The sequence below is a fragment of the Phalacrocorax aristotelis genome, chromosome Z (genome assembly GCF_949628215.1).
Source record: "Phalacrocorax aristotelis chromosome Z, bGulAri2.1, whole genome shotgun sequence".
NCBI lineage: Eukaryota > Metazoa > Chordata > Aves > Suliformes > Phalacrocoracidae > Phalacrocorax > Phalacrocorax aristotelis.
The window spans coordinates 51,959,911-51,984,512 of NC_134311.1; the positions used below are offsets into that span (position 1 = coordinate 51,959,911).

Sequence of the window (24,602 nt, forward strand, 5' to 3'; positions counted from 1 at the left end):
ACCTGTTCTGAGCAGGGGTGGGACTGGGCACTCTCTAGAGGTACCAGCCAGCCTTGACACTTCTGCAATTCTGTGGCTGGAACCTCAGTGAGTCCCAATGGTAGTTCAGCGCAGTTGCAGGAACAAGAACTGGCCACGCTCTAATGCTGCCAGAATGGCCTTAACAAGGAGGAACAGGATCTGAAATTTTTATTTAAAAAACATCAGGAGCATGTGGAATAGAGATCTGTATTCTTTCATTTTATGCATCATGTGCTTTGCTCAAACTCATATAGCACTTGGAGAAAAATAAAGGGTTTAGCCCGAAGAGGGACAAGGCCAAAATTTCTTTCTGCCTCTGTCTTCCAACAGCAGTCTGAGCCACTTCTCTTGACCATTCACTTTTTGCCTTGAGTTTTGGCCTTTGTCTTTACTAGTTGCTGTGGCAGGGGACATGGTGTGCAGGCCTCCCCTGTGCTGGCTTGTCTGCTGTACTGCCACCTCATGTTCCTGCCTGCATTCCCATGGCCAGCAGCTGGGTGAGGGGGCTCTGCACACCCATGATGCCCCTGCTTACCCTGGCCCTAAGGTATGCCCCCACTGCTGGGGTCCCTTGCTGAGGAAACTCATGCAATGCTCTCGGCGGGGAAGGAGCTCACACTCATGTTTGTCAAAGCACTGGAGCCTGCTTCACCCCTAGGGTGATGAGCCAAGGTTATGGAGCAGCCTGCTGGCAGCACCAGCACTTGCCCTGATTATCAAGCACGAAGAAATATTGCTTCTGCTCTTCCTGCCTCCTCCTGCTTTAAACAAGAACCAGGTTTGCTGCAGTCCAGCAGCCCAAGTCAGCCTCCTGAGACAGCCCTTCCAGGCAGTCACAGCCCACCTTGCTTGACCACTGTTGCCAGGACAGACATGTCTGCCTCCATTTCACAGCCCTGTAGTCACCATCAATGAGCACAGCCAGCATCTTCACCTGCTCCCCACCTTCACAGACAAACGTATGCCTGGCTTGCTGGAGTGCAGCTCAGAGTCAGCGAGGAGCAGAAAGGGCTTCCACAAAGACTGATGTGCCCAAAGCCACCATCACGTCAGGCAGGGTGTTGTAACCCAAGTATTTGCAAGGCAGCCTACAAGCCTGTTGTTTGGACACAAAGCAGTCGGGCTAGCTATGAGTACTGTGTAGGATCAACCTCCAGGAGAGGTACCACAGGACAGTGAAAATGAGCTTAGGAACTCCACAGAGCCTCAGTCAAGTAAATAGGACTCTGCCTGTGCAGAAAAGGCCATACACTTTTGGGTCTTTTCACATGCTTGTAAGTTTGGACGCTACCAAAAAGAAAAAATAAATCCCAAAATAGCAACAGATTTTAAGCTTTAGTATGTAACAGGTTTTGAGTTTGACAGATTTGATTGTACAAATTAGGAAAGAAATGAAAATACACATAAGAGGCTTGAATAAATGTTTTCCCTAGGCTCACTGCAATCGGGGAAAAAAGTGTCATGCAAAACTGTACATATTTATACTAAAAGCAGGCCACAATGCCCTTGATTGTATACCACAACTCCCACTGAAAATTTGTTTTTTTCATAATGTTGTATGTTTTTGGCTAACTGATGCAATATGCAAAGCGTTATATCACAAACAAAGGCTGTTATTTACAAATGTCAAGCCTACCAAAAGACCCTAGACTGGTCTACTCTAGCCCGGCCTAGTAATGAAATATCCCTGTTTGACTTCAACAAAGCAGCCAAGTCTATGCAAATAAGTGGATGATTTGGTTTATAATTGTATGCTGAATTTAAATTAAGATCTACTGGGCATATGTTCTCGAGGGTGGATAGTTTATTAGGGAAGCTATTAGATTTTTAAAATTCATCTGCAAAATTACCCACTCATGGAGTAGGTAGTACAGTTCTTGCAAAGAGTACTGTGTGTTGCATTCTCAAAAATATTCATTTACTACTTCAGCTGTCTGAGCTGTTTTTTCTAGAAAGGGCAATGCTTACTTGGCCTTCACACCATTTACAAAGTCCAGCCACAGTCTGGTGAAGGCAAGGACTTGCACTAACTCCACAGGACACCACAGTGCAGAAAGTGACAATTAATTACTTTATCCTTTGTCACTGTCTGGAGTGGATTGATTTAATCAGAACAGAACAAGGGGATAATTCCAAGCCACAGACTTTTCTGGCATGGTCTTTGAGCATAAGGGAGACATTTTAAAGCCTCACGTGTGGCCAGGCAGCTGAACACCTTCTCTGGTATCTGTACAAAAGCCAGTGCTTGTACTCAGAAACCTCTGGCATTACCACACCTACAAATGTCATCAATTTGGCACCGTTCCCTGACGTTAGAAAGTTGGAGCAAAATGATTTTTGTAGAAATTGTTTAAATGACTATCCTAACTCTGGTTGAACAACTACAAACCCTGAATTCAGTAATCAAAGGAATTTCTTCCACGATTAGGGCTGGAGATTTTAGTCATTTTCCTAAAGAAAAGTGGATTCTCAGTGGCTGGTATAATCTTAGATCTTGCATTGCATCCAATCAAATCTGTATTTGTTTATTTAAGATACAACATGGCTTAACATGTGCCTACTCAGTGTTTTGTATATTTGTTACATCAGATAGCAAAGAATGATTAATTTTACACTGGATTATTTTTACTCATTATATAGGTAAAGGTGCTCTAGGAATATACCTCAATATAATTTTAAAAATCATTACTGATGCTTCTGTGTATGATACTGGTTTATTACAAACCCAGTGTAACCAAACTGTAAGAGACTTCAAATACTGATTAACATGTCAAGCTTCTAAATTAACTACAGATATGCCTACTGCAGCATTTTAGTTTATATCAAGAGTGCATTGTCAAGGCAGTTATCACCCCCACTTATTGTGCTTTGATTCTCTTCATGATGCAATCTTGGTCCATCCAAACTTCACATGCCTTTTCAAGGCACCTTTCCAATGCAACCAAACTGGAGATGAATTCCACAAGTTCACATAATATGTTTCTGCTGCTAATATGGATGCAAAAGCCGCAACTCAGTGGGTGGGCTGCACTCCCTTTAAGTCCTCCAGCGTATAGTAAGCACAGAGGTAGCAGCAGAAAGCTCTCAGTATATACAGCTTATGCCATATCCCGGAGTGCTTTTCATGCACATAAAAGGCCAGGTGTCACCAGTTTTAAATTTGCTCTTTACAGTCAGCCTTTACAGTCAGTTCTTCATCTTGTTCCTTCCTCATCCCTGGAAATGATGGTATTGTCCATGTGTTCTGTGTCTCAGAATTGTCAACAGGGTGCCACATGCGAAACTACAGGGAATCCAGGAAAGCGCACTTCCTGTAAAACTGTGTGGACAGAAAGCTCACAGTACCAGGAGGATACAAACTGATGGTCTGCCAGTCGTAGTCACATCAACCACTGATGAGAGACCAGCAGCTAGGATAAAATATAATCTAAGATGATGATGGAATTTCTACATGGAAAGGATAGAAATTTATCTTCATCAGAACCCAGGACTTCCAGAGCAGCATGGCAGTACTGTCCACATAATAAAGAGCCTAGGCAACAATGAGGTGGCTGCTGAGCCTCCTGCCCAGCAAAGCAATGTGGCCATCTATTCCACCTGCAAGGTCAAACATGTAGCTGAGTCAGTAGAGAAAAAGGAGTCACAGTTCCTTAACTATCTGGTACAGGCTGATAGCAGAATCCTGGTGTTCCTGAATGAACAGCAAGGACATTGGGCCAGCGGGTCGAGGGACGTGATTTTGCCCCTCTACTCAGCTCTGCTCCGGTGAGACTCCACCTGGAGTACTGCATCCTTCTCAGCACAGGAAAGACATGGACCTGTTGGACCAGGTCCAGAGGAGGGCCACAAAAATGATCCAAGGGCTGGAGCACCTCTCCTATGAGGAACGGCTAAGAGAGTTGCGGTGGTTCAGCCTGGAGAAGAGAAGGCTCTGGGAAGACCTTATTGCGGCCTTTCAATACTTAAAGGGGGCTTATAAAGAAGATGGGGACAAACATTTTAGCAGGGCCTGTTGTGATAGGACAAGGGTAATGGTTTTAAACTGAAGGAGGGTAGATTCAGACTAGATAAAAAGAAGACATTTTTTATGATGAGGGTGATGAGACACTGGAACAGGTTGTCCAGAGAGGTGGTAGATGCCCCATCCCTGGAAGTGTTCAAGGTCAGGTTGGACGGGGCTCTGAGCAACCTGATCGAGTTGAAGATGTCCCTGCTCACTGCAGGGAGGGTGGACCAGATGACCTCTACAGGTCCCTTCCAACCCAAACTATTCTATGACTCCGTGATTCTATGGCACTCCAGGATGCTAACTGAAAAAGAAAAGCCAGCATTAAATAAAGCACATACTGTTCATGCAAACAGGAAGGGACCGACCCCTATGGTCCAAGCCAAACTCATCTAACCCTAGAAGAAACCAACACATTAGTAGGCATTTGGAGAATGTGTATCACACATAGTTGGACTACACAAAGCAAGAGGGGATGTCCACATTATGAGAGAGATAGGTAGAAAATACTCAAGAGACCAATGAATGTCTTGTTATGGCTGTAAAATAGCATATGTGTAAGATTGTTATGTGTACTTGTATTTACCAATTAGATAAGTAACATATAACTAATTTCCTTAAGCAGAATTGTGTGGTGGTCTGTGTGTTTACTACAGTATCCAAAAGAACCATTACAAGCAGTGAGGCAGTGTAGCCTCTAGATCTGCACTAAGTTGCCTATCCCTTAACATCAATGTCTATACATACCTTTTTTGCTTTCTCCCCTTCATCATGAGCACTCAGAAGAACGGAAAAGACAGAAATCAATAGGACTAGACTTCAGAGAAAGCAAAAAGGCTTGTTTCTTCATATAACAGTTGCCAAACAGTTGGCTCTTCTTGACAAAAGGTGTTGCGAATGCAAGGCTTATAGATGAGTTTAAGGGGAGACTGAACAAATTATTGGAAAAGATTTTCTGAGGGTTATAAAACATACAAATCATGCAGGGTTCAGAAAATCCCTGAGCAGAAAATGGTCATAGGGTGGCAAAGTTAACAAGTGAAATGCACATATATACTTGCTTGTTCTTGCACTTCTCTAGGAATTAACTTACACCAATGGGGCCAATAAGAATACTGGATTATATGTACCCATGGTATCAACCAGTTTGCTCTTATACACTTTACTTTAGTATTTTGTATTTTAGTCTTTGTACTGTTTCGTAAGATATATAGATATTGTGTTCTGCACAACACAGCTACTAGGAATGCCTTATTGTATGTTTCAGATATGCTACAAATGACAGACTGCATCTGAAAAGCATTTGGAAATGCAAACAACCTATGAAGCAGACTTAACAAAAAATGGGCTATGTAGTATGAGATTACTAGACAGGCTAATTATGACCCTTATAAGCAACATCCAAACTCCATAAGAGTCTGTATTTTGGAAAAGTCCTGAGGGATATGTATGTAATCCTGTTGAAGATCAAAACCTGAAAGCATTACAAATCTAGTATCAGAAAAAAAGTAGTTCATAGGAATAGCCTTTCTTCCATTACCATTCTCAACATACAAAATTGCAGTATAAATTCCTGCATATGAAACAAATTCTTTTTCAGAGGTGTTAAAAGTTTTGATTCTAACAATAAAAAAGTGATACTTTTCAAAGTACATTAGCAATTTCTGTCCAACTCTGTTTTAGTTCACTCGTGAAAAACTGATTATATTCTGACTATTCCTTATCCACATAAGAAGGCATAACATTATTTTGAGATATATGGTATATTCTGCATCTAAATATAAAATACAAGGCTTTTAACAATACAACCACTTTTAATCACTAGTGCTTTCATATTTCAATTTGGCAGGTTGTTTAATGCTGTGATTAGTTACAGAAGTTCTATGAAGTGACTGAATGTTTTTATTTATTATCTTGCAATGAGTAACTGTCAACAACATAAAAAACAAGATAATCTCTTCAAAAATTGATATGTGTTCTTTGATAAAGATCAAATTGATAAAATTTTGAGATAAAAATTTGTAGAAATCTGTTTGAAATTATTTGAAACAGAACTTCGGTTTCCATTAGGGCCTGACTGATCTAAGTGTGTACCTCTGTGTGCTGGTTTTGGCTGGGACAGAGCTCCTTTTCTTCATAGTAGTATGAAGAGATGAAGTAGTATGGGACTGTGTTTTGGATTTGTGTGAGAACAGTGTTGATGACACAGGAATGTTTTACTTCTTGCTGGGCAGCGCTTACACAGAGTCAAGCCTTTTCTGCTCCTCACCCCACCCCACCAGTGAGGAGGCTGCGGGTGCACAAGAAGCTGGGAGGGGGCACAGCCAGGACAGCTGACCCCAACCGACTGAAGGGATACCCCATACCATATGACATCTTGGTCAGCATATAGAGCTGGGGGAAGAAGAAGGAAGTGGGGGATGTTTGGAGTTACGGCATTTGTCTTCCCAAGTAACCGTTATGCGTGATGGAGCCCTGCTTTCCTGGAGACGGCTGAGCACCTGCCTGCCCATGGGAAGCAGTGAATGAATTCCTTGTTTTGCTTTGCTTCCGTGCGCAGCTTTTGCTTTATCTATTAAACTGTCTTTTTCTCAACCCATGAGTTTTCTCAGTTTTCCCCTTCCCATTCTCTCCCCCATCCCACCCAGGGGGAGTGAGCAAGCAGCTCTGTGGGGCTTGGTTGCCACCTGGGGTTAAACCACAACACTCTGCAAATTAATTTCATAGATGGAAGCATCAGAACATTGACGTGATTAAATGATTTCCATATAACAAAAGTAGATACTACCCTTTTTCTGACACAGCAAGTGATCATGTATTTGTGGACTGAAATGTGGGTATAGACTAAAATATTCTACAAATATACTGGCTCAAGGAAAGAAGTATAGTGATATTTATATGTGTATATTTTAAATTTCTGCCAAGGCCTGAATTAGGTTTGATTTGTTCTTTCCACAAAGACAGACGCTTAAAGTTCCATGATCTGAGAACACAAATCAACAGACCAGTGTTTTTTTCCTTCAACTTTACAACATTTACCACAGGTCACCCTGTTCCTCTTGCCAAGCAAATACACATACAAGTGACAACACAACAGAAGAGACAGTACAGTATCAAGAAGCAAAAAACCTAAGATCAACGCTTTCTTTAGCAACATGGATGAGATGAACGTTGCTAAAGCTTTACCATGGAACTGAGTCACATTGCTCTCGCAACTATTCTCTGGTAAAACTACTTAGTATCCAACACCCCTTTTTGTCCTTTACATTGATCCCATGAAATCTAAAATTCAATGAAAACACCAGTCCTCAAGCCTTTCTACGTACTACCTGCTAAATAAAACTACCTGCATTTGCTGGATAGATAGAATGAAAGATGCTTATTAAAATATCTTTTACCTTCAAATGAATTGACTGCTTAAATGCATTGCTATATATTGTTACTAAATTAGATTGTTTATGGTTGTGTCTTATCTCAGTGTTTCTGACTGAGAAGGCTAATGTTGCAAGGGAGTGAGTGTGAGCAATTAAAACACCCAGACATCCACTGAGGTTGAAAATCCCAGCAGACCAGTTACTAGTTTAGCATCTCAAGATTAGGTTCCACAGTAGGAAGCAGTAAGACATAGCTTCAGCTGTAGAGGTGCACAGTTTTGATTCAACATTGTTTTGTTATAGACTTAAACCTCAGTCGGTTGAGGTTTTATTTTTATATACTTACAGATTTCGCAGTATGTTTTGTAAGTAGTTCTTAGGCTATGACAGTTACATGGGGCCCTGAAAACCACGGTAAATCTATCAATGTTTTGAAAATGCTTCTGTAGTATGTAAGAGCAATTTTGATCTGTTCCAGTAGGGACAGGCGGAGTGGTGGTAGGGCATGTGAGGCAAATGTCAGGTGCCTATAGCAACAGGTATCAGAGAGATGTTAAGATTGTTAAACCATGTGTTGGTAACAGAACATGTGAGGATACAGATCACTACATGGGAAACGGTCATGAGGGAATTAACGGTTTGCATAGATTACAGGCAAGCATTACTGGCTATGCAGACAGCAGCAGCTGCATATAGAACTGCAGAGATACTCTGCAGTATAGTGAAGCGCTGCAGGTGGGTATGCACTGCCACCATAACCATGCCACGGGTTGGCATTGTAAGCAGCCAGAAAACCTCATACACTTCCGTGTCCCCTGTCCCTCGACTACATGCGTGGAACGACCAGGGGGAAAAACTGCCGGGACGAGAGCACCCGGTTTTCACAGCTGCGTGTCAGCACCGCACCCACGGCCCCACTGCCTGCACAGGGGCCCAAGCCCGCCGGCGCTGCGAGGCAAATCGGACCCAGGGCAACCGCCCGGCGCCCCAAAGCCTTGGCTCGGCCGCAGCGCGGCCTTACGCCTCCCCGCTGGAGGGGCCCGGGGCTGGCATGGCCACTGCTGCGCCACAGGGTTGCGAACCTCGGCGGCGGCCCTTCCTCCCGCCTTAAGATGGCGGCAGGCCGGCAGCTCCCCCACCGCCAGCGGCTCCTCGGTGCCATTTTCCGAGGGGAGGAGGCGTGGGGTGCCTGTGACAGGCGGCGCTGGGAGGGGGAGAGGAGCAGCCGCCGGCAGTCCTGACTTCCCGACTGTCTCACTTGGCGGCGGCTCCCTCGCCCGCCATCGGGCACTGAGCGTCCCCCGCGGCTCGCCGGCCACCGCGCCGCAACCGAGCCCCCGCCACTCGGCTCCGCTCCACCCCGCCCGCCGGAAGTGGCGTCAGACGGCACCGGCTCCGGCCCTGACAGCCCCCGCGCAGCCACGCCCCTCGCCGCGGGCCCCTCGCCGCGGGCCCCGTGCCGCCAGCCACCGCCTCCGCCGCCCGCCCCGCTGCCCCCGCCCCCCGCACGGCGGCCCCGGCGCGGCCCACGGGCCCAGACGGTGCCCTGCCCGGCTCGGGGAGCTCCCCCTGCCCGCCCCGGCGCCGTCCTTTAGGGCAGGCCCCGCCTCTTCCGGGCCTTTCCGGCTGGGCCGCCGCCTCCTCCTCCCTCGCTCGCTCTCCCTTTTGTGAGTTATAGCAACCGTTGCCTTGTGAATCAAGCGCCATAGTCACCGTAGTCCTGGCGACTGTTACCCATCAACAACAACCGCTCCTCGCCTGCTCCTCCTCCTGCTGCTGCTCCTCACCCCCTTCCTCATCGTCACCCGCAACAACAACAACAACAACAACAACAACAACATCAACAACAGCCGCCACCTCCAGCAGCAACGACAGCGGGAACAGCACCACAGCCCGCCGCAGCCCAGGTGAATGCGCTCGTCGGGCGGACGCCGGCCCTGCCTCCCTCCCTCCTTCCCTCCCTCCGCTCTCCCTCCCTCCCCCGGCCGCTGCCTCCCCCCCTCCTCGCAGCATCTGGGCCGGGGCTGCTCCCTCGGGCTGCGCCGTCGGTTGCGGCGGAGCGGGGGGGACAGGGTCGCCCTCCCGGATTTCGCCCGCTTTTTCCCCCCTCCCCGTCCCTTTTCCCCCTCCTTCCCGATCCCCCCCCGCCCCGGCCCCGCCGCCCCTGGGTGCACTGTGGGGTCGGGCGGGGAGCGCGTCCCTCGGGGGGGCGGCGGGGATGGGGCAGCTGTCGGGCGGGGAGGGGAGCCGGCCGCGGCGCGAAGTGAGGAGGAAGAGCGGCTCGGCGATGGTGGGGACGGAGGCACGCTTCTGGGACCTCCGGGACAATCGCTCGGATGCGGTGGGTATGCATCTCACTCGGTCTCGCGTTCGCACGGATGGGGGGAATGTAGAAATCGAGGGACATGGCTCCGGCCACGGTCTAAGGTTACTTATTTGAACCCGAAAAAATAACCCCGTGTGGATGGGAGGGAAGATGCAGCCAGCGACGGATCCTGTAGCTCACCGAGAGCAGGGGGTGTTTTTCCCCATTCACTTTTAGGGGCCTTGTTCTGGTTTGATGCGACTGCTAAATGTTGCAGGTTTTTGTGAACTTGCTATACCTTTTAATGATACCCTCGTGCTATCGATAATTCTATCGCTTTTCTGTGCTTTATGTAGCCACGTAATTTTTTCTTTTATTCATGGTTAATGTGGCTGCTTATTTTAGTGCAAGCTGTATTTTCTTTGTATTGTGAAGTGTTTTTTGTTTATTCAATACCCCCACCCATACACACGCAGAATAACAGAGGTTTTTTTCTTGCACTCCTTCTGCAGGGGATTATTTTTCGAATGATGCTTTTATATTGCCAGTATAGTGTGGAACAGTGCATGTGTATATCTAGTTTATGCACAGTGAGTTATGTTTGCGTGGAGAGAATCCATTTCATTTTCCTTAAACTCTCCACAGTGAAGGAAATTCGAGACATTGATGGTGAGTTTCTGTGCTGAGCAGCAAAGAAAGGAGAAAACAAGAAATAGTGTTAAAAAAAAGTCTTTGTGATTTTGTTATTACTACTGTATTACAAGGGGATGTTTGGGAAAGAGGGAAGAGGCAGCTTTTTACCTCTCGAGGAGCTCTCGTAGAAATTGTGTTATTAATGAGGATGTTTTGCATTTTTTCAGCCCAAAATGCTTGTTTTCTTCATCCTTTTTGTGATTGCTTATTAAGATCTAAAGATTTGTGTTGTCAGTGTTGTCAAATCATACTTTATATACTTTTTAAAATCCTTTTGGATAAAGTGAATTTTTGGCATCTATTATGGCAATGAAATTCTCTTTTAACATCTCCATACCCAGCTGCACTCTACTCTTTTTGACTTGTCAAATCATGTCTCATTGTGGGAAGCTTTTTTCTTTTTGAAGTGATGACTTGTTTATTTCCTTATTGCTTTATTTAGTAAAAAAGTTAGGAAAAAGGATCTTGTTTTTAATCTAAAATCTACACTAATTGTACATACACTTTTTCTGTTTTTATATCTGTAGAACCCTGTGTAAAATGTGGGGTTTCTCATTACAATTTCAACAACAATACGTTAGTTTGTCTCGCATTGGAACTACCAATGAATGTGACGGAGGCAACTTTTCCAAGCAGATATCAACTACAAAATGTGCTAAGTAGTTAGTGCATTGTTGATATTCGTATTTCTTGAGCTAAGGCATATTACATTTTTTTTAAATGTATATTTCATGGGCCAACAAGAGAAAATAGATTATTTTGAGTAATGACTAAAGGTCTCTGTGTTGTCGTCTTTTTATTATTTTACTCAAGATGAAAACATTGAGTGCTAGTTTTCTAGATCCTGCTGTCAGATAAGTTCTAAAGACATTAAGAGTTTACAGTGTGAGTTACACTACTGTATCAGTTATATGGCACATTGAAATCTTAATCTATTTGTTATTAGTTTTATTGGGTAGTTTATGCGATTCATTGGTTGTCAATCATTCCTGGCATCTGTTATTGTTGAAAAGACGAGATGTCAATTCTGCACCATGCCTTATCTTGTGTAGCCCTCTTACAGTGGTACAGAGTAGTACTCAGGATGGGATCTTTACCAGGTGTTGAAATCTCTCTTTGCAGAACATGTATCCAGACCCCTGGTAGCAAAGAGAAGTGTGCACATAGTCTGTGAGTCAAACTTTGTGTTTTACCTCTGTGAAGAGTTAAAGTGACATGAAACGTCATGGGAACAGATGTTTCTTAAAACTCAGATTCAAAGTACATGATTTTGTGTAAAAACAAAGACCTTCTTAGCACTATTTAGCCACATTTGCTTTAGGCAGTAACTGCAATCTGCAAAATACTAATGCAGCCATAATCACTTCTTTTAATATTATGGACTTTATTGAGAAAAGTATTGACTCTCTATTCTCTCTGAAATACTGTGACGATCACGGATGAGATCTGCATCATGCGTTCTGATTCCCTAATGCCTGCAGCTATCAAAGTAGTTGGTGTTTGTGGTGCTAACAAGTGTTTGAAAGTAGGGTGGCTTGTGTTTGTTTTGTGGGGTGTTTTTTTTTTTAATTCATTGGTTTTCATGACTTAGACTGTGTAGCTATCTAATGGTCTTTCATCGTATCCTAATGAGCCTATCTGGATCATAGGCTGTGTTGTGTTGTTAGTGAGCTAACCTACGTTGTGCTACTGAGGAAAAACCCTTTCAGTAATGTAGTGTAGGTAAATGAGATGGGAATCAAAGGTACAGTGCTGTTAAAGATTTAAAATCAGGGTGCTTTATTTAATAATTAGGTTCGGCTTTGTTAGCACTATCCCATTTCTTGTTCCTGCCTGATATGTTAGTTTTTTAATCACGGCACTGTCTACAGAAGTAAATGTTGCTGTTTCTTTTAGTTTACTAAACTTTACATGGAGAGGGAACGCTGTTACTGGTTTCCTCTCTTCTTTCTTGAAATGCAAACAAGTTAATAAAATGCAATAATCTTTCATCATTGCGGTTGCTTTTGGTGTTCTAGACAGCGTTTCTGGTTTTCATGCTTTGCTTTGTCCTCATATGAAAGGCTTCCTTCACTCTTAAAATATTCCATATATAGTTGTATTTTTACCTGCAGTCTCCAAAAGCTTACCAGCTGCACGTATTGTCATGTTATACTTTAAAAAGGAATAGGCTTTTAAAAATATAAGACTTTTGAAGTCCTTTTTAAAAATTATTTTCGTTTGAAACGATATGTTATGAATGCATTACAAATACAGACAGAATAAAAAATAAGCTTTCTGTGGTACTGTAGTGTCCTTGTATTTGGAGTTCCATTTCTAAATCAAACTCTTTGCCAAATGGATGTATTAGAATACCAAAAGCAATATGTTTTTAAATTATGAATGAAACTACTCATTTCTTTCCACTAAGAATGAGGGCTGAAAAATTAATGAGGCTTTTAAAATTAATAGGCTGATGTTTAAGATTATGTTTTTCTGTTAGCCACAAGTTTATTATTTACGTATTCCTGGTAAAGTTGGTTGTTAGTCATAACAGGACTTCCCTTTTCTCACAGATTCTATGTATACCCATATTTTGGAAATTTAAGGAGCAGTACAAATACTTGTTTGGCTAAATCTAGTTTGCTAGGGACAGATGGCTGGTTTAAACAGGTGTCACTTTCATTTCTTGTGTATTGTGTTGAGACTTCTAGAGGTTTACAAAAGAGCTGCCTAAAGCAGGTGGCGATGCCTGCTTTTATGAACAGCAAAGTGTACTTTTGTAGGAAATTATTTTCCCAGTGACTAGGTGAGTTTTAATAGTTAACATGTCATGTCAGAGTTTGAAGTATTCAATATAGTGCAATCGTTATTTTTTAAATTCTTTCTCATTGGACTTCTAAAGGAGATGTGACTATTTGGGTGTGAAATTTAGCAGTTTATGGATATATGGATATCCACTGTGTGGACAGCTGTAGTCATAATAATTTTCATTCTTGCAAGACGAGGAGCAGATATATTGCTTGATGTAACATTTTGCTTCACTAAAGTATTTATCTTTTACTTCTTTTCTTAAAGAATATTTTACTTATGAGTATTTTTTAAACCTACTATTAAGAACACAGGATTAGTTTCAAAATTGTGTCTTTCTTTTTTCTGGTACGCTTCTGTATTATACACCTGCAGTTCTCTCTCTTTTTAAAAAATTTTATTCTTCATAAGTTATAATTTACTTAGTTAGATTTCATTCTTTCTTATTAAAATCTTTCATTTGTTTTTTAACATTTCTTAGGCTTTTTTGTGTCTAAGGGTTCCTTTTTTTTAATGTGGCCTTTTTTTATAACAATGACTGATATTTATTCTTAGTTATTTTCTTTCTAGTAGATGCACCAGAGGGTGCTATGGTATTTGAAATACAAAAAGGAAAAATTTTAAAGTTCTAAAAATTATTTCATTGAAATACACTGGTAATGTATATGGGATTTGAATAAATCTTACTGAATTTTTTCTGTTTTTTTCTGTGCATTGCAATATAACAAATTTACTATTTTGGCAATATTATGCAAAAAAACATGGAAGAAGTAATCTGTTCCATCTCTGAGTATGTCTGTGTATGTATAAATGTGTGTACATATACACACACAGTTAACACACAATCTCTGTTCATTGAAAGAGAACAATTATTTATATGTAAATCAAGTCTGTATGGCATATAGCTGAAACAGTTCATTCTTACTGAAGTAAATTATTGCTCATCTGAAAAGCTAGATGAACTTACCTGAGAGGTGCATGCATTTTTGGAGTGACATTTATTGTATGTTATATTTTTCGTTTATAAGTCTATATTCACATTTATGTAACCTGTTAATTTATAGCTGAATTCTTTTAAAAAAATGCATTGCTGAATATGGATTTCTTAACACCCCCCCACCCCCACCCCCCCCGTGAAATTTGTCCTGGATGAAATTGAGATTGAAGCTTACCTGTTTATTTCTGAATAGCAAACAAGACAGGGAGCTTTAGTTGATTAGGATAGATATCTTTCTCCATCAATCACTAAAAACCCTGCCCCAAGACCCCAAAACAAAATAAAAAAACCCCAGTATAAAAGTAGTATCTCTACATATTTATGGGTACCACTATGTTTCATTTCCAAAATTTCTCTATGGATAGATGAACCCAACAGATGAGAATTTCATTGTTGTAAATTTTGTGGTTTAATACCTATTGTTTTTTCCACACACTAAGATTAATAAGGCAATGCTTTTGAGTATGTGTGACTAGGTAACGTTGTCTAGTTCAGTAGTTCAGTGTAGTTTCCCTTTGGAAGCATGTGAAAAGGTACAGGCTGGAGCTGTGATAGTACACCTTAAATTGCTTGGTTTTGCACACTACCTTTAGTTGTTTTGCCTGATCCACAATGGTAAGTTGTTTGCCTTTGGTCCCCTAACTTCATATTTAGTGGCCCAAAATCAAGAGGTGGTGGATGGACTATATTGTAAGTTGTGTTTAATAAAGGAATTTCCTGTTCTACAATATAAATTTAATGATGCTTGGACGTTTAAATTCTAGCAATTCAAACTTCCTCTGTAAATTCCCAACTTACTTCTAGTCTGTTTTACTTGATTAAAATCTTACATGACTTCTATAACCATGCTATGGGAATGCAGAAGATTGTGTATTAACCAATAAATTTGAGTGTATGTGTAACATTTGTGACTTTCATTCATTCATTAATGAGAGGTAAAAATAGTGCTAGCTATTTTTAAAGGTCATTTCATCCACCCATGGACCCGGTACGTTGAGCATATCTCAGCTTGTTAGACCTTCTCAGGGTAAACAATTTCTTTAGTTGTTTCACTTTCTTCTTATTGAAGTCTTATTTCAAATAAATTTATAAGGTCTTTAACGCAAGAACCATGTCTTGAGATTTTTTTCAGGCTTTGGATGCTGCCACTACAACCAATGACTCAAAGCCACGATTACAGTTTATCTGCCAAGTAAATGGCTTCTCTCTTCTGTTTTATTACCTCATAATAATTAATTGAACTGTGTTATCTCTTACATACCACCTCAGGGATGTTTTCTAAACAATTAAACTCAATGTAGTTAAATCATGCAACATTGCTGAGTAGAAATAGAAACAAGCAAATCTGTTAGGAGGTGCAGTATGTCACTTTGCAGGTGCCATTGAGTCAGTTTATTCTACTTTGGCTAATGGGCCCTGAAGGCATCCACGCGAGGTTGTTGAGAGAGCTTGCTGACATCATCACAAGGCCGCTCTCCATAATCTTTGAGAAGTCTTAGAGAACAGGGGATGTCCCAGAGGACTGGAGGAAGGCAAATGTTACCCCTATCTACAAGAAGGGCTCGAGAGAGGATCCGGGTAACTGTAGGCCCATCAGCCTTACTTCAATCCCTGGGAAAGTTATGGAACGAATCCTCCAGGGGACCATCACAAGTCAAATGAAGCACGTGATTGGGAAAAGCCAACATGGCTTCACTAAGGGCAGATCGTGCTTGACAAACCTGGTGGCCTTCTATGACAAAGTGGCTTGCCTGCTTGACATAGGGTGGGCAGTGGACATTGCCTACTTGGACTTCTCCAAGGCCTTTGATATGGTCCCCCACAGCCTCCTCCTGGAGAAATTGGTGTGTTATGGCCTAGAAAAGTGGTCTGTGCAGTGGATGGGGAACTGGCTGACAGGCCGCACCCAAAGGCTGTCGGTAAATAGCTCTTTTTCAAAGTGGCAACCTGTCAGTAGTGGAGTCCCCCAGGGATCGATATTGGGCCCAATGTTATTCAACATCTTTATAAGTGATCTGGATAACGGCATCGAGTGTAGCCTGATGAAGTTTGCAGGTGACACCAAATTGCACAGGGAAGTAGACACTCCGGAAGGGAGAGCTGCTCTGCAGGAAGATGTGGATAGGCTGGAAGAGTGGGCCAGCAAGAACCTTCTGAAGTTCAACAAGGAGATGTGTAAGGTCATGCACCTGGAAAAACATAATCCAGGAGTGTAGCACAGACTGGGATGCACCTGGCTGGAGAGCAGCTCTGTGGAAAGGGACCTGGGGGTCCTGGTGGTCAGAAAGCTGAACATGAGCCAACAGTGTGCTGCTGCAGCCAAGAAGGCCAACAGGATGCTGGGTTGCATCAAAAAGGGCATTGCCAGCAGAGAGAAAAAAGTCATCATCCCACTCTACTCAGTGCTTGTCAGGCCACACCTGCAGTACTGTGTGCAGTTCTGGTCCCTGCTCTACAAAAAGGATGTGGACAGGCTGGAAGGGGTCCAGAGAAGGGCCACCAAGACGATCAAAGGATTGGGAAGCCTGCCATATGAGGATAGGCTGGGAGAACTGGGTTTGTTCAGCCCTGAGAAAAGGAGGCTCAGAGGGGATCTCATCACCATGTACCAGTAATTAAGGGTTACAGAGAAGATGGAGACTCCCTTTTTACATGGAGCCAAATGGAGAGGACAAGGGGGAATGGACACAAGTTGCTCTTGGGGAGATTCCGATTGGACACGAGAGGAAAATTTTTCACAGTGAAGACAGTCAATGATTGGAATAATCTCCCCAGGGAAGTGGTTGACTCGGCCACGTTGGACACCTTTAAGAGTCGTCTGGACAGGGTGCTGGGCCATCTTGTCTAGCCTGTGCTCTTCCTGGAAAGGTTGGACTAGATGATCCGTGAGGTCCCTTCCAACCTGTGATTCTGTGATTCTGTGATTCTGTGATTCTGTGATTCTGTGATTCTGTGATTCTGTGATTCTGTGATTCTGTGATTCTTCTTTTATTGTGTTGTTAAGTATACTTCCCTTAAAAAGAATTTGAAAAGTGTGATAGGATTCTGAGCCAGTACTACTTACAACACAGTTACTCTGGTTATAGATAGCTATTATGCTCCTGAGGAGCTAAATTTCAAAAATACATTTTTACCTCCAATGAGCTAGTTCATGTCTGCTGAATTTTCAGGTGATGCATCGTATATTGTACTTTCCCTTGCACGGTGTACCTAAATCCTGGGTGGGGGCGGGGGTAGAAGGGAGAGCAGACTTGCTTACGTAGCTTCCTTAATCTGACAATGATATTGGATGTTTGTAGGCTACCTGAAGGGTTTGCTTGCTGGTGGGTTACATGACCAGGATCGTGAATTTGAGCAAACGTCTTTCAGTGTGACCTGTTGCACATTATCCACAAAGCATTTACAAAAGTTGCTATTGGTCTGTGAAGCCTCATCTAAACAAAATGAGATAACATCACCTGAGTTTTCTCTTCCTTATCTCTTGGTAGCAAACAGCTGTGAGTACAGTTTGATAGTGCAAGTCTTAGATGAGTTGAACTATATAAAGTAACTAAGGAGGACTAATATTCATTGTAGGTAGGTGAAAGCAAAAATAACAAAATAAATTGTAGTTCTCATGCCATTGGAAGGAGAGGTGAATGTCAGGATTTCTGTCTTATGTTAAATGTCTCATAAATGTGAAGATTCACCCTCTATTTAACTACTGCAAAAGGTTTTCATGATTCTCCATCTAGAGCCCTGCTTTTTTTTCAGTAAGATGCGTGCTGTATTGTTACCTCTCCATTGTTCTGTAGCTTGACATAAGCAGGAGAGACAACAGAGTTACAGTTTAGTGAAGGAAGAATGTTTCCTACTCCACATTCTTGTTGATGAGATGTGTGTTGGAGTCCTTCCATTAGGAAGGACATGTGCCTGTACACAAAGCAGTGTTAATTTGTATTTCTAGTTAAGTTAAATCTAAAATAATTTAATGATCAGATCATACACGTTTTACAGTTAGTTAAGTTATAGAAAGTTAATGTTTAACTAAATCTCTATAGCTCTACAGACTATTACACCCATTTATGAAATTAATATATCGTTTATGAAAACTAGATTACTTCTGCAGAAACATCTGGCTGTATTCAAAGTTACATTAACCTTGGCTAGTGAGGAGCAGTTGAACTACCTGCATATTAGCTGACTTACCAAATTAACTGTTTGCCATGAGGTGAAATTGACATGCTAGTTTGTTGAGCATGTTGTACCTAAAGTCATGTCAAGGTGTGGGTTTCTGTTTAGTATTTAGTTCTCTCCTATTTTATTTGGTCCATGTTAAACCACTGCACCTGAGTTGTAACTTGCAGAAGGGTTGATAAATAAATTTTCCATATTAATTTTATTGTTTTCTTTCAGATTTAGTAAATGGGAAAATGTAGAATCCAGTAAGATTTTGACTCCTCAGAGTTAATTCTGTGTAACAGTAGTAGCAATTCCCTATAACTTAAAGGAATATTATTCTTTGGGCTTTCTGAAAGGTGTGAAAGCTGTTCTGTGAGCTTATACCATCCTTATGGTTGTTTTAGGGAGTAAAACATGCTTAACTTTAGAATGGAGGTATGTAGCACAGAAACAAGGCTCCATTCCTTTATTGTGTGGAAATCCTGTTGTGCTCAGATTCTGCGTTTTGAAGTGAGGCAAGTGTGAATGAGCTAAGATGAAAGCATAACTCTTCCTGATATTGTCTCTTTCCAGCTTTCTGGGTGCTTTGAAGGTTGACTGAACCAGACCAGGTGACTGAAGGTTGTCTAGAATTGCACTGTTTTTCTCCTTTGTACTGTAAGGAGCATAGTCCTGACAGGGCATTTCAAGGAATGATAGTGGGCAGGTAGATTTGTAAAGGTTTTGGTGTATTGGGTCTGTAGTTATGTGGAGATGAGAGAGACTTTTCGAACCTCAGGCTGGTTGAAAGAATGCCAGTTTTGTGACTGAAGTACATTTCACTAGCAAACTTACACCAAAACAAGGGAAGGTTTATTTGCAAAGCGTGAGAATTAGAGTTGGTCCTACAAAGCAATAGCATAATTTATCATGCAAGTAGTGATTCTGGTTTATGGAACAGAGCTTCTCCTAGTAGTTTAAAAGTTGTGTTTTTATGCTGGTTCATTTGCAGCTGTTTTGTGTGGTTTTTTAAAATGATGTTTCAAGCCATCTAGATGGTCAGTGGCCAAATGGTATAGCCTTATGAATTTGTGCGGTCTGGGATATTCAGATTCCAGTTACCATATCAATAGTTGTTTGGGGAGGTCTTACTAATATTTAAAGTTGAGATACTCAAATTACCTGCCATGATCCTGATACAAGCCACTGAGTCAAGTTTCCTGTCTTTAACAGAGCTTCAAGGTGTTTGGTGTCTTCACAGCTTGCTCTTACTTCAGTATATATTTCTCCTGATTGAATTCTGAAAAAACTGACATTTCTTGACTTAAGGGAAGAGCTAGACACAGGATTATGACTTGAGTGCAGCGACCAACTTTTATGACCTACTGAAGATATATTCTTCTTGTGGCCTTAAGTCACAAGTTGTGTATCACAAACATACTTCAGGCAACTTAGGTGAAGGGGAGTTTTAAGATCCCTTTGCATGTCGAAGAATGTCTTTTAAGGGTTCCAGCTGCTTGATTTCAGGATTACATACTAGGTTATATGGTTGGGACCTGGAACAACTTGGTGCTGTAAATCTCAGCAGCTCTTAGTGGCTTGTGTCCTGAGCACAGTCATAAGTTTGGGATACTCAAAAATTCTTTGTGTCAGCGTGGTTGTGTTGGTTACATGTTACAATCCAAGAATGGTAACTTCAGACACAGCTGAATTTCTTGAAAGCTCAACATGGGCAGGCTGACTATCTGTACCCTACTGAGACAAGGTTAAGCTGGAGCCAGCAGTTCATTTTTTTTCCTGTACTGAAAATAACTAATGTTTTAATAAAGTATAAGATTTACTTCCTACATTTTATAATATGGGGAAGGCATAATATCCAAGGCAGAAAACCAGATGTATTTGGCAGATAGAAAATTGGAAATTATGTTTTGGTCATCTATGATAAAGGAACGTGTGTGTGTGGAGGAAGTTCTGATCAGAAATGCTGAAGTACTTGTTCTGAAGTGTGTTGTATAGGAAGGGCAACATAGCAGCGTTTGGCCATTAAAAATGGCTTGAAGATGTAATTGGGTGCTAATAGTGGGGACAGAGTCCCTGGGAAGCAGGGCTGTGGAGGAGGCCCTGGGGTCCGTGGTTGGCAGCGGAACATGAGCCAGCAGTGCTGCTTAGTAGTAAAAAAGATCAATAGTATCTCTTGGGCTGTATGAGCAAGGGTTTAGGCAGGAATTTGAGGAAAGTGATTATTCCACCCCTCTCCGCACTAAGTAGGCAACATCTACATGTGTCCCCTATCATAATGGTCATCCCCCATTATGGGAAAGACATTGGTAAACTGGAGTAAGTTTAGCAGCAGGCCACTAAGACAGTCAGGAGCTGAAGCACACATGTTTATGAGGAGACACAGGGACCTGGGCTTCTCAAGTATGGAGGAGAGATAGTTTCAGGGGTCCTAATAGCAGCCTTCCCTAATCCCTACAAGAAGTCACTGAGAAGATGGAGCCAGGCAGTTGGCTGGTTTGAAGAAAACAAACTTCCACAGCAGTGCATGGTGGAAGGATGAGAGACAATGTTCGTAAGCTGAAATGAGAGGTTTAGACTGGAGATAAGGAAAATCTTTTGAGCACAGCCCAGCAACACAGCTGGGGCCAAACAAGATTTTGCCACCTCTGTCCGTGGCATTTTCAAGCCCTGACTGGACCAAGACCTGAGGAGCTGGTCTGATACCAAGTCTGAGCCTCCTCTGGGAAGGAAGTTGGACTTGAGAGCTCCTGAAATCCCTGGCAGCCTGAACTATACTATGCTTTTACTTGTGACTCTTGCTCTACAGCAGAAGTTCCTAGACTGTGATCTAGTTAGTCTTCTTTTTCTTGTTGGCCAGTTCCATTTCTTAGGACTAAAATTGAATCTTCACCTCTGGAGGTAAAAGAGAAGGGATAGTGTCTAGAGCTAAAATCACAAAGTAGTTGTTTTGAGATATATTACAAAGGCATAGTTTGGGTGCCCGAGAAACTCTCTCCCTAAAAACACAGAACCTCTTGTATTCCTTTTTCTTCCAACACTTTATTCTCTGGGTTTCACAAACTGGATAGGCTGGATTCTGTGCATTTATTTATAAAATATTTTACAATGAAACCTTGAGAATTTTCACTGGAGCCCTGCAGAGGCAAAAATAACAGCAGTTGAGAAGACTGCAATAGAAGGAAAACAAATTTGTTAGGTCTCTTCAGGTGAAGGCAACTATGAACAAAGGGATTTAAAAAAGAAGAAGGAAAGATCTTAGTTGAATAGATGGCAAAACTAAACCCCTGTTGTTGATTTCTGTGGTCTTTTATTTGTGTGTATTTATGAGGGTCTTAATTTGCAGTTCTTAATTCTTTTGTTGCAGCAAAAAAGGAAAAGAGGAAAACCAGAAAACTTCAAATTGTTATTGGAAATTATTTACAATTTTAAAATAAATTCCTTGCTTTGGAGAGATCAGTTCAGGGGCATTGATGAAACAGTCTATATTTGGCTAACTGTCTGGTGATTTCTAAGTGGAATTCAACAAATATAATAGCCAGGAATCTGAAAAGGTGGGGGGTTTTTTTGGGTTGTGTGTTGGTTCTTTTTTTTGTTTTTGTGTGTGTGTGATGGTATCTAAAATATTTTCCTGTAGCTCACCTGTATTCCTGTTAATTTCAATAAGAACTGGAGTGTGTCCAAAAAAAGCATTTGGGAAGTGAGGATGATCACTTCTGACTGTCTGTAAAGATGTATTTGTTCAGAGAAAATGTTTGTTTTATCATTTAGCTGCAAATATAAAATGAATAGCAGTGATGGGGATGAAGAGCAATGGCCTAAGGAAGTTTGTATGGCAGTAAGTACTACTGGTGGAATCAGAAAAATAGTTTCAAAATCAATGCTTCTGTTGATTGAAGGGGCTCTGTTTGGGATTTTTGTGTTTGTTTTGGCTGGGGTTTGATCATTGTGGGACATTCACATGCTGAAGTTCGTAGCAAAATTAATGTATCTCTTACTCTTGTTCAACACTGCTTAAGGGGTAAGCAAAGACATATGTACATATTACTAATTGTGATAAACATAGTCTTGGTAATCAAGGCAATATTGGAAAGTAATCCCTTTATTTAAATGCAGATGGTTCATTGTTAGCTGAATGAAATTCATTGCTTACAGCATAAACATGCAAATAGATTATTCAGAACCTCCATTTTTATTTTATTCAGAAGCTGTTAAACTTAGCTCGCTCAAATTTGAGAGTTTTGGTGGAAGAGGAGCATAAGATTTCCATAAAGTGTTTGCAATGCATTTTTTCCTGGCAGAAATACTTTTTCCGGTCGAACTGAATAACTGCATGCACAGTGAAAATTGAAATGTCCTAGAAGATCTAACATAGTCATAACATAGTCAGTACTTTTTTCAAGTACCTGTGTTCTACTGTGCTTGTCTAAGAACGTTCCTGTCAAGTAAGGTTACATGTCTGATTTTTACAAGTCAGTGATCAAAATGAACACTAAGAAAATTAAAGTGATATAAATCTTGCTAAGCAAAATGAAGAGCTTCAATAAGAAAAACAAATTGAATAGTCTTTAGCTTATCAAAAATTATATAAGTAGTATTCAGTCTTGGTGTTACACGTGTCCTAGTTTAGATTTTTATGTTCCCATACTATAAATGAGATAGCTAATGGCATCTATTTGATAATGTTATTTTACTGTTACTTGGCAATTATGAAAAATATTTTTTATTATTATAAATTACATTAAACCATGAAGAACCATGGAAAAATGGAATGATGTGTTACATAGTCTTATGTTTTTATTTTAAGACTTAGAAGTCAAAATCAGTTTCTGCTGTTCATATACCTTTAATAAGTATTGTCACTGAATATTCTTTACATTTGAATTGTCTTCTGATTCTGTATGTGCAGTAGGATGGAGCCTAATAAAACAATCTTACTAAACAACTTTAAAAATCAGTTAACATTACCTTCCATTAAACCACCTTTTGAAAGTAATAGTATTTACATGACCTGAGCATCAAGCTTTTTGTGAGATAATATGAAAATTTCTGTTAGAAATGTAACCTTAGAAGCCAGAAAACAAACAAACATGTTTTCGATCCAGTTGTGCAATTTCAATATTCCATTTTTATTGGAAATAAAATCACTGCAAACATAGAGATTTGTTAACTATTTGCTATTGTACAGTACTAGCTTAGTTAATGACATCCTTTTCTTTTTTAATTAATGGATTTCCCCTAATTTTGCTGCTTCTTTTTTGTGTGCCAGTATGTTGTTCAGTGTTCATTACTTCATTCAGGTTTTACACTGTAGTTCCTGTTTTTCCTATCTCAGTGGCTTTTCTTTTAAGGGGGAAAAGAGCTGTACTAGATAACCCTTGCTAATAAGAACCATTACGCATGTTTTTTCCACAATTTCATGTTTTCACACGCTTTCTAGGGTCGGTCTTGGCTAAGAGCTTAGAGAACTGTTTCTCTGAGAGAAGTGCAGTGGTAAGGACAATTTAATAATTTTAGGATATTGTTTATAAATATATACCTGTAATCTAAAAACAAACTTTGAAGTGGTTGGTTTTAAGTCACACATGGAACAGAAATAAAAATACTGATATCTCTCTAGGAAAAATAAGCTGAGACTTGTTAATATCGCTATATTTTAAGGTGCTGAGTACTGTTACGTTGGAAAAGCAAAACAGAACTCACTGTTCGGAACTGAGTGTCTCTTACTGTACCGTACGGGAGTTTTTTCGCATGTTTGGCTTATGGAGGGCTTTGGCTTATTTTTATGTGCATGATTTTTTGTTTATTTTTACATTAAAAATATTTAATAGTTTTGTGAGACACCAGAATCAAGCTTTATTTTTGAAACATTTATGGTAATAACAGTGTCTTGTGAGTAAATATGTGCTTGTGAAAGCTAACGTATCAGGAAAAGTCACTTGAGAAAGCAAACAAGGTTAAAATGAATATCTTAATGGTGCCCAGTGTGATATTGAATTTCAAGCATGTTTGGTAAAATAATATTCTTAAAGTGAGAGTACTTCTTTGTCATTGCTTCCAACTTAATACATTTCTTGTGTATTTCCTATAGAATTAGAGTTTCTGGTTTTGCTCTTAACTTGAATATCTGTTTCTTAAAAACAAACAAACAAACAAAAAATCCCGCATGATAAACACAGTGAAATATTAATCACCTCATACAACTATACTCAGATGGCAAAGGACGTGGATACTTTTATCATCAGTTACCATCTGTCT

The 24,602-nt window shown here is 41.0% G+C and overlaps 1 protein-coding gene across 3 annotated transcripts in view; it reads left to right on the plus strand.

Moving 5' to 3' along the window:
- The first annotated feature begins 9,084 nt into the window (after positions 1–9,084).
- RFX3 (regulatory factor X3) overlaps positions 9,085–24,602 on the plus strand; it is a 131,887-nt gene continuing 116,369 nt past the window's right edge. The window contains exon 1 of one of the 3 annotated variants that reach the window (XM_075078543.1): positions 9,085–9,308. The gene's annotated coding sequence lies outside the window, so the exon portion shown is untranslated. Of the gene's footprint in view, positions 9,309–9,658; positions 9,743–24,602 lie in introns of those variants that run through there. The other 2 variants (XM_075078542.1, XM_075078541.1) reach the window with 2 other exon arrangements.